The following is an 11,985-nucleotide window of genomic DNA, read 5'->3' as shown; positions in this document are numbered from 1 at the left end:
AAGGGGACAAGAGGAGTAGCTGGCCCAAATCTAGGATTGAAGCTCAGGAGCTAGTGAAGACAGGCTCACCCTCTGAATGTCTACCTGCCAACAAGGTAGTCTAGCCTTGCTCTCAGATCTTTGTCACTCTGATGATGTCTAAATCATGTGAAGTCATCCTCACTGTTCTGAACACTCTCAGAACACTTTTGTGTCTTACAGGAGGCAGGTGTGCACTGGCAGCAGGTGTGCACTGGCAGCAGGTGTGCACCGGCAGCAGGCATGCACTGGAGGCAGGTGTGTACTGGAGGCAGTGTGCACCGGCAGCAGGCGTGCACTGGAGGCAGGTGTGCACTGGCAGCAGGTGTGCACTGAAGGCAGGTGTGCACTGGAGTCAGGTATGCACTGAAGGCAGGTGTATACTGGAGGCAGGTGTGTATTGGAGGCAGTGTGCACTGGAGGCAGGTGTGTACTGGAGACAGTGTGCACTGGAGGCAGGTGTGTATTGGAGGCAGTGTGCACTGAAGGCAGATGTGTACTGGAGGCAGTGTGCACTGGAGGCAGGTGTGTACTGGAGGCAGTGTGCACTGGAGGCAGTGTGTACTGGAGGCAGTGTGCACTAGAGGCAGGTGTGTACTGGAGGCGGTGTGCGCTGGAGGCAGGTGTGTGTGAGGCAGTGTGCACTGGAGGCAGGGTGTATTGGAGGCAGTGTGCACTGGAGGCAGTGTGTACTGGAGGCAGTGTGCACTAGAGGCAGGTGTGTACTGGAGGCAGTGTGCGCTGGAGGCAGGTGTGTATTGGAGGCAGTGTGCACTGGAGGCAGGTGTGTATTGGAGGCAGTGTGCACTGGAGGCAGTGTGTACTGGAGGCAGTGTGCACTGGAGGCAGGTGTGTATTGGAGGCAGTGTGCACTGGAGGCAGGTGTGTACTGGAGGCAGTGTGCACTGGAGGCAGTGTGTATTGGAGGCAGTGTGCGCTGGAGGCAGGTGTGTATTGGAGGCAGTGTGCACTGGAGGCAGATGTGTATTGGAGGCAGTGTGCACTGGAGGCAGGTGTGCACTGGAGGCAGGTGTGCACTGGAGGCAGGTGTGCACTGGAGGCAGTGTGCACTGGAGGCAGGTATGCACTTTAATAGAGTTACAAACCATCTACCTTTGGGCTTCAGGTTGAAAGAGTCCGGAGACCATTTTCTTTCCTTTGTTACCCTGGCTATATCACATGTTACATCAGTCATGTCTATAGGAAGTGGCCTTCAGCCTGTAAATGCTCAAGCAATCACTCATTTGCAATAATATTGATAACAAGCACCATCTCTACCACATTTCTAATCTTGTAATTCTTTTCAGTTAAATTCTGAGTTATACTTTCTATCCTACATGTTAAACCCTGTGCCCATCCGCATCTCCGATGACCAGCTGCCTGCTTCAGGTATGTGTGCTTCAGATACAATAGATACGTGTGTCAGTCTCTCTCATGAGTTAAACTGAATTTTTACATTGATTTTTTTTTATTTCAAGAATGGTTTTTTACTGTCTGACTGGTCTGTAACTGCTTTATTTTATTCTTTATTTTACTGTTCTTTGTGTGTCCCTGGCCATTTTCATGAGCAATAGGAATCTGCAGGGGAAGTGGGTGCTTGCTCTTTGAGACAGGGCGGGGGAGGGGGACCTAAGTAAGTTAAAAATATTTACCCTGGACCTTTGTCATAAGCATCTATGTGGTTTCCTTACACTGGGACAAAACTGATGTATGATTTGCAAAAATATCAATAACCATAATAACTATCAACGAGCAATAATTCATACTTAGTCATGATACTACTTGTCTTAGGGTTTTTTGTTGCTGTGATGAAATCTATGACCAAAGCAACTTGGGGAGGAAAGGTTTATTTGGCTTACACTTCCACATCACTGTTCATCATCAAAGGATGTTGGGATGGAAACTCAAACAGGTGTGAACCTGGAGGCAGGAGCTGAAGCAGAAACCACTTAGAGGTGCTCCTTACTGACTTTCCACGCTTTCCTTATCCTGCTTTCTTATAGAACCCAGGACCACTGGCTCAGGATGGCACCACCCATAATGGGCTGGGCCCTTCCTCTTGGATCACTAAATAAGAAAATGCTCTATAGGCTTGCCTCAAGTTTAGTCTTACAAAGGCGTTTTCATAATTGAGGTTCCCTCCTCTATGACTACAGCTTGTATCAAGCTGACATAAAACTGTCTAGCGCAGTGTGTATGGCATTGTACGGAGGCAGGTGTGCACTGGGTGTGCACTGAAAGCAAGTATATATTGGAAGTAGGTGTGCACTGGATGCGAGTGTGCACTGGAGACAGTCATGTAACCCCCAATGTCCAGCACAGTATGACTATGGCATTATACATTAACACACAGCATAAATTTTTATATATGAATATGTAAAAATCAATAGATATATAATATTGCACATATAGAACATATAGAACACAGTACCCATTCACACTCATGTGCTTTCATACATGATATGAAAGATATAATGTAAAATCATGAACAATGTAGTACCTACACTATGTTAGTGTGTAACAGTATAGGTAACGTGTCAACATGCTATCGATGTCATCTTAGACAACACAGAAAGTGATGAGTAAATATTGATGAGAAGGAATAGCAGTGTGCTCAGGGGTGAACTCCAACAGGGCCCTGACTAGAAAGTTCATTAGACCTTCCTGTCTTCTCCCACACCTTCTCAGGGACCCCGAGGAGTTTCTAATTGCCACGGAAGAGTCTGAAGCACAAAGTTTAGCAATCTTCCATTCAGACAGATGTTCTTCAGGAACCAAGGCATGGAGGAGACAGGCGGAGCTGCAAGCGAGGGCCTCATCCTTGAGCACCAGCACAGCCCTGCATGGGCATTTCTAATGCCTGGCTCTTTGGATGACCATCAAACCAGTGTCTTGTTCTTCCTGGGTGGTCTGTCCCATATGCACTAGCTGGCTTCCTGCCTGCTTTGTGTAAAAGCAACTACATGGTTTACTTTTGAACACCCACTTGCCAGCCCTTCCCTATCACCAGTGCCTGCCTCCCTTCTCAGCATCATTACGTACCTGTTAGACCTCCTCACACTCCCCAAACCCCATCACAGACTAAACAGCTCTTACCCCTGTTATCCTGGTCCAAGTGCCCAGAGCTGGAGCTCTGCACATTTTCTTTGGACTGGTCTATACATGAATTATTTTTCTTTTGGCTAGCTAAGATCTGCTGAAATAGTACAAATCAGATGTCAAGAGTATCTTAAACAGCAGCAGCTAATGAAAACCAAAGCAAATAAATAAAGCTGCAGACAACGGCATTGCGCTCGGGGTTACCTTGAAAGAAAGCAGTGGTTCCCACTAGACAAAACACTCACCTTCAAAGCATGAACAATGAGACCATTTTGGGAAGGGAAAACATCTGTTCTGATAGAGTTCGAAGCATAGGAGCGATCCTGGGTGACATGAGCCAATGTGGGAGCAGAGGAGAGCATTTGAACACACACACACACACACACACACGCGCGCGCGCGCGCGCACACACACACACACACACACACAGAGTGCGCATGCACATGCTACATATGGGGGACAGATGGAGGAGGGAGAAACTGAAATAAGCCTACTTGATGTCTGATTCTAAAATAATATGCAACCCAACCAAATATTTAGTTTAGATGAACCTTTTTTTTTTTTTTTACAATTCCAGCTTGGTTTTGTTATCCAGAAAAAATTAATATAGAGAAAATCAGGGAAGCAGAAAACTCAAGAACATTAAGCATAGAATGAGATCTATATTTAAAACTGTAAGTATATAGTTGGATTCAGTGGTTCATGACTATAATCTCAGCCCTTGGGAGGCTGAGGCAGGAAGAATTCTAAAATTGTGAGGCCAGCCTGGGCTACATAGGGAATTCCAGGCCAAGCCTGGGTTACAGAGCGATACCTTAAAAATATAAAGATAATGTGTCTCATCTATAGTGACATATTTAAATATATTTTAAAATATATTTAATAATAATATATTTTATATATGCATTTAAATTTTCTACGATGCACTGATAGTGGATTGAGGTGTGTGTGTGTGTGTGTGTGTGTGTGTGTGTGTGTGTGTGTATGAATGAGAGAATGCATGTATATGAGAGAGAATTAAGAGGGAGTCAGAGTGTGCATAGCTATAACAAACATTATTTTGACTTCTTTGAAACTGACATTGTAGTGCAGATGTTAAAATGCTAGTCCTATCAACAAAAAGAACCTTAGCTCGACCTCTAAAATTCATCACATTAAAAAAACAAAATAAAAAAACAAGGCAGGCATTGTGGAGCACATCTGCAATTGCAGCACCAGAGAGTCAGAGACAAGCAGTTCTCAGGCCTTTCACGTGGAGGGGTTGGGCCAGTGAGAGAGGCTGTCTTAATAATCCAAGTTGGATGGTTTCTGAGGAAGGACTCCCAAGGTTGACCTCTGGCCTCCAAATGCACATACACACTTATGCATGCTCCCCGTCACTCCCCACCCCTGGACAGCAAGAATGGTTTCGCTTCCTCCGGTCAAGCCCCACATGTGACTATTCAGATACCTGCTATCCACCTGCTTTCTTTATCTCTCTAGAAAAGCTAATCTTTGCATCTGCGGCAGCCAGCCTCAGTAGAGGCCAACTGCAAGGACAGGCAAGGATCCTGTCATGGAGATCTAGAGAGGCAGGGTGCACTTTCTCATTATAGGCTGACAGGTGCATTGTAAGAGAGCTGAGAAACAAAGAGTAGAAAGTTAGCAAAAGCAGATAAGGTCTGTGTCAAAAAAAATAAACCTTTCACTTTTTGTCCAGGTTAAAAAGTCCTCTTGGCCCCTGAGCTTGGGGCCTTCTCAGTATGTTTTGGGGAAGAGTACAAGTCAACCCATAGCAGTTCCATTACATGCTTCTGACCACAAAGCTTGTTAAGGAACTGTTATTCACCCAACAGTCCTCAAGTGTTTAGATAAACACTTAACTTCCTTCATTGTTTTAGGAAGTCATGGATCTTATGACCTGTCCTATAAGTACTCTGCTCTTTTCTTTCAGTGACTCTCCACATGTAGCAAAGATCATGGGCATACCTTTCAGGCTTCACGCTGCCTGAACTTGCATATTGTGTGGGGCTCTGATGAAATTCTGCTAGCTAATAAAAACAGGGAAGAAAGGTTGAACCTGGCTATTCATTAAAGTAATGAAAATCAAGTCAGTAGGGTTGGCATTCCTCATTTACAACACTAGTAACTGTAGCCAGAGTCATCTCCTGTGTAGTGCCAGGACCCCTTTTCTGTTGGGCAGGCACGTGAGCTGGTAGAGATCTGCTGGAGAACAATACGCTTACCAGAAGTGTTAGTGATGCATGTGCCCGAGTTATGACTAAGGTGGTATTATCCCAGGGAAGTAAGGGACTCTCAAAGGGAAATCGCCATCTTATTTTGCATACAATGTTTGAAATTGGGGTTTGGGGAGGTATCTAGTGACATGGAACTGATTAAATAAATGTAGGCCACCTCCGTGCTGAAACACTATTAACCACTGAAAAATTTATGGAAGGACATTTATCGATGTGTTTGTTCACAAAGTCACATGCTCAGCAAAGGTAAATGGGGTATAAATTACTATTTACCTTACGGTCTCGCTTTGGTAAGAACATATTATGTGTGAATCCAGAAAGACACACACTAACACGCCAACATAGGTCATATCTCGTATGGTGTACATTTAATTTTGCTTTGGTTCACCTTTATGCTTTTCTACAATGTGAATGTGCCTTTGTTTTTAATAACGTGAAAAGAGTCATAAATATAAGATTTCCCCTCACTCCAGGTCTGAATGCCCAGGAACAAAAAGATTGATGTTCCCCTTCATATAACCTGACAACCAACGTTTGTATCCTATTTGCTGATTTTATGACGAAGGTGTCCTAAAATGCTGTTTTCTTAATATTTCTCGATTCTGCAAAGAATTAGAATATGGAGCTTGTGGCCCGACTCCTGGGTGGCCCAGTGATGTGGATGTTTAGTGATAGCCCTGGGAGGTCCCAGAGCGCAAGCGTTGTACCCAATTAATTTTTTATTCCTCTAAGAAAATGCTACTTAGGTTGACAGGCATATTTCCTCAGTGGAGGGAGAATACGAGATAAGAGCGTGCTGGGAAGTGGCTTGGGAATAACGGAACCTTGTAAATCTGATTTCCCTGAATAGCCCATGAAAGCATTAAATAAACAGAGTGCTGTGTCCTGGAGCTTTGCCTGAATTAAAAGAGCGTAAGAAGTATTGACTTTACACAACTCAATAGAACTATTATTTGTGATTGAATGCCAGATTAAATGGCTGGAGAGCAGCCACAAGCAAGGCTGTGAATACATGGGAATCGGAGTTACAGCAAAGTTCTTTCTAATCACTGCTCCATTCGGCTTCAGCAAATGCCTCAGTGTCCCCTCCACACAGTGACACATGTCCTTAGATGCAACTGACCTGCAGGTCTCTCTCACAGAGGATGTCCACCATTCTCAGGCTTCATTTGAAAGGTGAGGTGGCTAAGTCTAGATGGTCCAAATGGTTTGGAGCATTAAAGAGCATGCCCAGATTCATGGCTCTCCTCTTCCTGTCAGCCAGGCTGTAAGAATCAGAACTAACTGATAGGAATAAGGCAGAGTCCATAGGAGGGAAAGCTTTTCTCTTTATAATACTGGGAAACGCGTTGTCTTCAGAAGAGATACACACACAGAAGACACTGCTCCATGCTCCTTAGAAGGTCAGATCTTTACCTACTCCACAAATGATGACACACCATTATATACATAAGTTATATTATACAATGCTTTACAGTTTGCAAATTATATTAGATGCATGCTTTCTAATTCAGTGCTAACAACAACTCTTGCTTTGTCATTCTCTTCTGAACTGTCCCATTTTGACAGGGTCTAGAATCACCTGAAAGACAGGGCTCAGAGGACATCTAAGAAAATGTTTCTAGTGTGAGTTAGTTTAAGTAGGAGGACCTACCCTAAATTTGGGTGGGTCCACCCAATGGACTTATTCCTATAGTATTAGATATATTTCAAAAAATTAGTTCTCGGGTTTCCAACTCCTAGTAATTCATAACTTTTAAGTCTCAAAAGTGTCAGCCTTTCCTTTTAGTCTGGGAGATGTGGGGAGTGGCCAAAAATGTCAGACTTTAGGCTTGCCCCTCAAAGCCTCAAAAACCTACATTCTAAGTATTCTAAGTGGTCAGGAACCCCATATGAATGCTGAAGGTAAGCAAGAAGGTGGGGGATTTAGGAAGGCAAGTTTTAATTCTACACCAGACCAGACACTTTATTGTTGTTTATCTTTGAGGTTGTATTTTGATTATAACCTTTCTCCCTTTACTTTCTCCAAACTGTTCTATGGATTCCTCCTACTCTCTTTCAAATTCATGGCCTCCTTTATTCATCATAATCCCTAAGAGCAATCTATAAGTATTTGTCCTTATAGCTACACGCAGCCTTCACCCCTCATCAAGGAAACTTCTCTTTACAACCGAGACTGCCACAAAAAACCCCAAACCAATCAGTATGCAGAGTTGTGAAGCCCAGTTCAAAAGGATATATCTATAAAATGCTTCTCTACCTAAGGCTCAGGGAACATCGGGGATGAGGGGGTGAAATGTTGTAAGAAACAGAGAACCAGGGACTTTGTTATGATATTCTTCTGTCTGCTAGTAACATTTCAAACTACACCTCTAAAGTTTCACTAGCATGATTGCCAAACATGGGCTGAACAAGGCCAGTCTCCTCCCTGAGGACTAGATTTCATTGTAACAAAAGGTGACATGCATGCTTTCAAAAGAGAGAGACAAGTAACAGTCCTACCCAGCTTTGACATCTACAGACCCAATCAAAAATCAGCAGGGCACAGTAACTACAGATACAGTAGTGGCACACATTGGCAGAAACCAACCACTCTCTAATTAGACTTAAGACCCACTCAACAAGAGGGAGCCCATACCCGGTACTGGAAGCATAGCTAACTGGACTCAGTGCTAGTGAAGTCGGGTTTGTTGGAGGAAAATCTACCAACACTTTGTTTTCAAAGGAATTTCCTATTGATAAGCACTCCTCCAAACTCTAAATTATTTGTTCAGCTTCTAAATCTTTCCAGGAACTAGGTTTATTTATTGCTTCAATTGAGATGGAAGAGAGTTCATTCATTCAAGTGGCAATGGCTTTGGAGAACTTGGGAAGGAGAGCTCAGATGTCTTGGAACCCTTTGCAAAGTGATTGGAGGGTAGACAGCTCCTTGTACACCATCACTTCCTGGGGGTCTAAAGTTTAAAGGGTCTCCTGGTAAGTACTGAGATGCCTGGGTGACAAGAGGGACTTAGGGGGGCATTCTGCATATTAAATTCCTCTCAGTGACAGCCATTTATTGATGTGTGTGCAATGTGTTGGAAATGGAAAGGTTGTGGAAAATGCCATGTTAGGATCAGAAAATGCCACTAGGAATTTTGTCAGCGTGTGTGACTGGCACTCTAGTTTTTGCTGGGACTAATGGACCTTTAACAAAATTTCCTGAACTCATGGCGAGAAAAAAATATTGTTGCCTAGAAAAAACATTGGAAAATAATATTCCTGAGCCAAATCTCAAGCTCAGAAGCTCGAGACATCTGTATCCCACAAAGAAAGCTTGAGAGCCAGCTTTACATTCTGGTAATTATCCAGTAAGTTATAAACTTTGTGAACCAAGGTATAATTTAGAATTGGCCGAGATTTCCCAGAAAAGATTTCCTTTCCCCAGAAGACAAATGCCCAATTGATTTGTAATCCAAATATAATTATCTACTTGGAAGTTAACTATTCCTGTGTAGACTACATCCTTATTGACAAAGTATGTTTTTGTTTTCATGTAATGCTTAGTAGTGTGTGTGTGTGTGTATGTGTCTGTGTGTGTATGTATATGTGTGTGTGTATGTGTGTGTATGTGTGTATGTGTCTGTGTGTGTATGTCTCTCTCTCTCTCTCTCTCTCTCTCTCTCTGTGTGTGTGTGTGTGTGTGTGTTTAGGATAAATAATTTTTGTTTATATTGACTATGACTTACTTTGAAGGAAGTCCAAAAAAAGTTAACAAGATGTACATGCATGGAGTTTGTAATATCAAAGTAAAATAATATCAGTAAGAGATACTAGCAGCCCCACTCTCTGAGATCTCTGCAGAGATCAGGGACTCTGGCAGGTAGAAAGGAGTGGAGGCACACAGTTCTGCCCCAGGGCAGTTGCCCTTACAGAGAGCTGTGGGACTGTGTTGTTTTGTGAATTTACAGTCTGTTGTGGAGTCTCTCATGGCGGGCATGTCTAGGTAGCTAAGTGCCCTCCCGAGGAGGCAGCTCGTGAATGGTTATCTTCTCTAGTCTTCCTCCTGGAGAAGATTCTCAGCAAGCGCATCTCCCTAGCAGCACTCTTTCCAGCACTAGAGTATCCATCCTTTGTTGACCCTTTCAGCTCTGAGAGAATCTGAGAGAAACTCTGCTGCTCAGTGTCATGAGACCGAGATCTGCACTTTGCCTTCTGAAAGGAATGACCTCTGAGCCTTCAGTGCATTTCCACCCCAGTCTCCACCTTTCCGACCTTGGCTAGGGCTTCTCGAGGAAACAGCCTGTGATGATGTCTCGTACATATCGAGCACAGTGCGTTTGTCAGAAATCATAACAATATGATTCCGTTTGGGCTAAGGTCAGATCCCTGCTATAGCCGCACGCCTGTAGGCAAGTTTAATGAGCCTTTGTCCTTCATTTCTCTGTTTGGGTGGCTTAAGAATAGACTTCATAGTGTGCTGACTCAAACCTACCGGAAATCCGTCTTGCTAACTTTATTACCCTCGGAAGCCACCAAGTTCACCATACTGGTGCAAGCTTTGCTGTCCTCAGCGATGGCCTCTTGATTGTTCTGGGATCACCCCTCCTTCCTAAGGGGAAGCATGCAGGCCTTTTCATGTCCTGGAGGGCCACTTCTCAGGGTCTTCATTCCTGTTGTCCTGAGTTGTGACCTCCCTAGCTTGTCAGGAACTTTGGGGCCTGGTCTGCTTGTGAACCAGAACAGAGAGGGAGTACTGACTTGGGAACATCTGCTGATTCTGCCGTCCCATCATGAGTCTGTGACAGAGATGAATGAGACAATTGGTGTGGTGACATTGTATGGTTATCACAAATGTATATGTCCTGCCACAGTGTCCATATCACATTTCCACAGATAAGGGATTGGCTGAGGTCAAGCTGCTGGAACGCAATAAGTTTGCTCAAGTCTGTGATGCACCCAGTCTTACTATTTTGGATTCACATTTCAAATAATGTTTACTGTGAAAATAAACTCCCCCCTCCCAGGCCCAGAAGACCACGGCAGTAAAATGGAGCTCAATCATGAGCTGTTGCCATGGAGAGCAAATTGCCTCGAAATACTTTCATTCACTTTTCTACAAAAGGGAGATTTTCACCATCACAAAAGCTACAACTGTTTTAAAGATCCATGAGATCTCATGAAGTTTAAAATGCTTTGCCATGCTTTGAACGCCCATAGCATACACCCTCGCACATGGTGAGGGTTTAATAAGCATCGAGTTCCTCTTGTCATTGTGTGATTTATGACACGCTGACATAAAGCATATAAAAATCCATGTTAGCAGTGCTGCCCTGAGGCTGTGAGCATCGCACCAGAGCTTGCACAGTGCTCCCAGTCCACACAACACGCTGTCAGCCAGTGTGAGTGCTCTCCGTCATCACCCCATCTCCTCCTCTGTCTCAACCCTTCTGTGAGCACTGGCCTCATGTCTCTAGGTGGAAGTCAGGCAATCAGGGTGAAGGATGCCATGGGATGGGGTGTGTGGATCAGTTCATCTCTTTTGCCAGCCCATTCCGTACGCTTTTCAGCGCTGGTCCAGTTTTTATGGAAGTCTTTTGCAGGAATAATGGACCCCATTGCATTGTACGTTCATGCTCTCGAGTCTTAAGATCTATTTTTGTTGACAAGGAAGGATGCGTTTCTGTGAGTGAAGCAGATAGCGGGGTGAAGTGTGTTTTCTTTGTTGTTTTGGCACGCTGGTTTAAAAGCTCTCTGTTTGCAGCAGGGCTTTCCTCTTGTTAGGGCAAACAGAGTAAATGATAGTGTCGATTAAAGCCTGTCTGCAGATCCAGCGGGTCTGTGGGTAGGAAGGTCCTGGCTGTGTCTGCTAAGCAGGCTGAGAGAGTGGGCTGTCTATCCAGGGACAGGCTCTCCAGGATTCCTACTGGCCTTCATTTGTCATGCTCAATGTCCTAGATTTGACACTGTTGCTGAGGTCATGGGGAAGGGGAGGCGTCACAGACAAGATAACCTTCCAGACCCCGCCCCATGTCTCTGTATGATATCAGAGACACAGTTTATTTTGGTAAATTATATTTATCTAATTCTGACTATTTGGTGTGAGCAGAAGTTGTAAGTCTTCTCTCCACCCCTTCCCCCCTGCCCCAGACATTTTTCTTTTACCTTAAACAAATTTGTAGTGCTTGCTTCGACAGCACATATACTACAATTAGAATGATTCAGAGAAGATCAGCATGGATCCTGCACAAGGATGACATGCAAATTTGTGAAGCGCTCTATATTTTTAGATCAAAAACTCAGGTGGCAGCAGATGCTGGCGAGGATGTGGAGAAAGAGGGACACTCCTCCATTGTTGGTGGGTTTGCAAACTGGAACAACCACTCTGAAAATCAGTCTGGCAGTTCCTCAGAAAATTGGACATAGTACTTATCTGAGGACTCAGCTATACCACTCCTGGGCACATATCCAAAAGATGCTCCAAAATATAAGAAGGACACATGCTCCACTATGTTCATAGCAGCTTCATTTATAATAGCCAGAAGAAAGAACCCACATGTCCTGCAACAGAGGAATGGATACAGAAAATGTACATTTACAAAATGGAATACTACTCAGCTATTAAAAACAATGACTTCATGAAATTCCTAGG

At 44.0% G+C, this 11,985-nt stretch overlaps 1 non-coding gene across 1 annotated transcript; it reads left to right on the top strand.

The window, feature by feature from the left end:
- The first annotated feature begins 11,514 nt into the window (after positions 1-11,514).
- LOC116906317 lies at positions 11,515-11,621 on the top strand. Its single transcript, XR_004388605.1, has one exon. It is a non-coding gene; the product is annotated as a U6 spliceosomal RNA (small nuclear RNA).
- The last annotated feature ends 364 nt before the right edge of the window (positions 11,622-11,985 follow it).

This window comes from Rattus rattus, chromosome 7 (genome assembly GCF_011064425.1).
Source record: "Rattus rattus isolate New Zealand chromosome 7, Rrattus_CSIRO_v1, whole genome shotgun sequence".
Taxonomy (NCBI): Eukaryota; Metazoa; Chordata; class Mammalia; order Rodentia; family Muridae; genus Rattus; species Rattus rattus.
The sequence above is the reverse complement of the archived record's forward strand: the minus strand, read 5'-3'. Positions and strand labels throughout refer to the sequence as shown.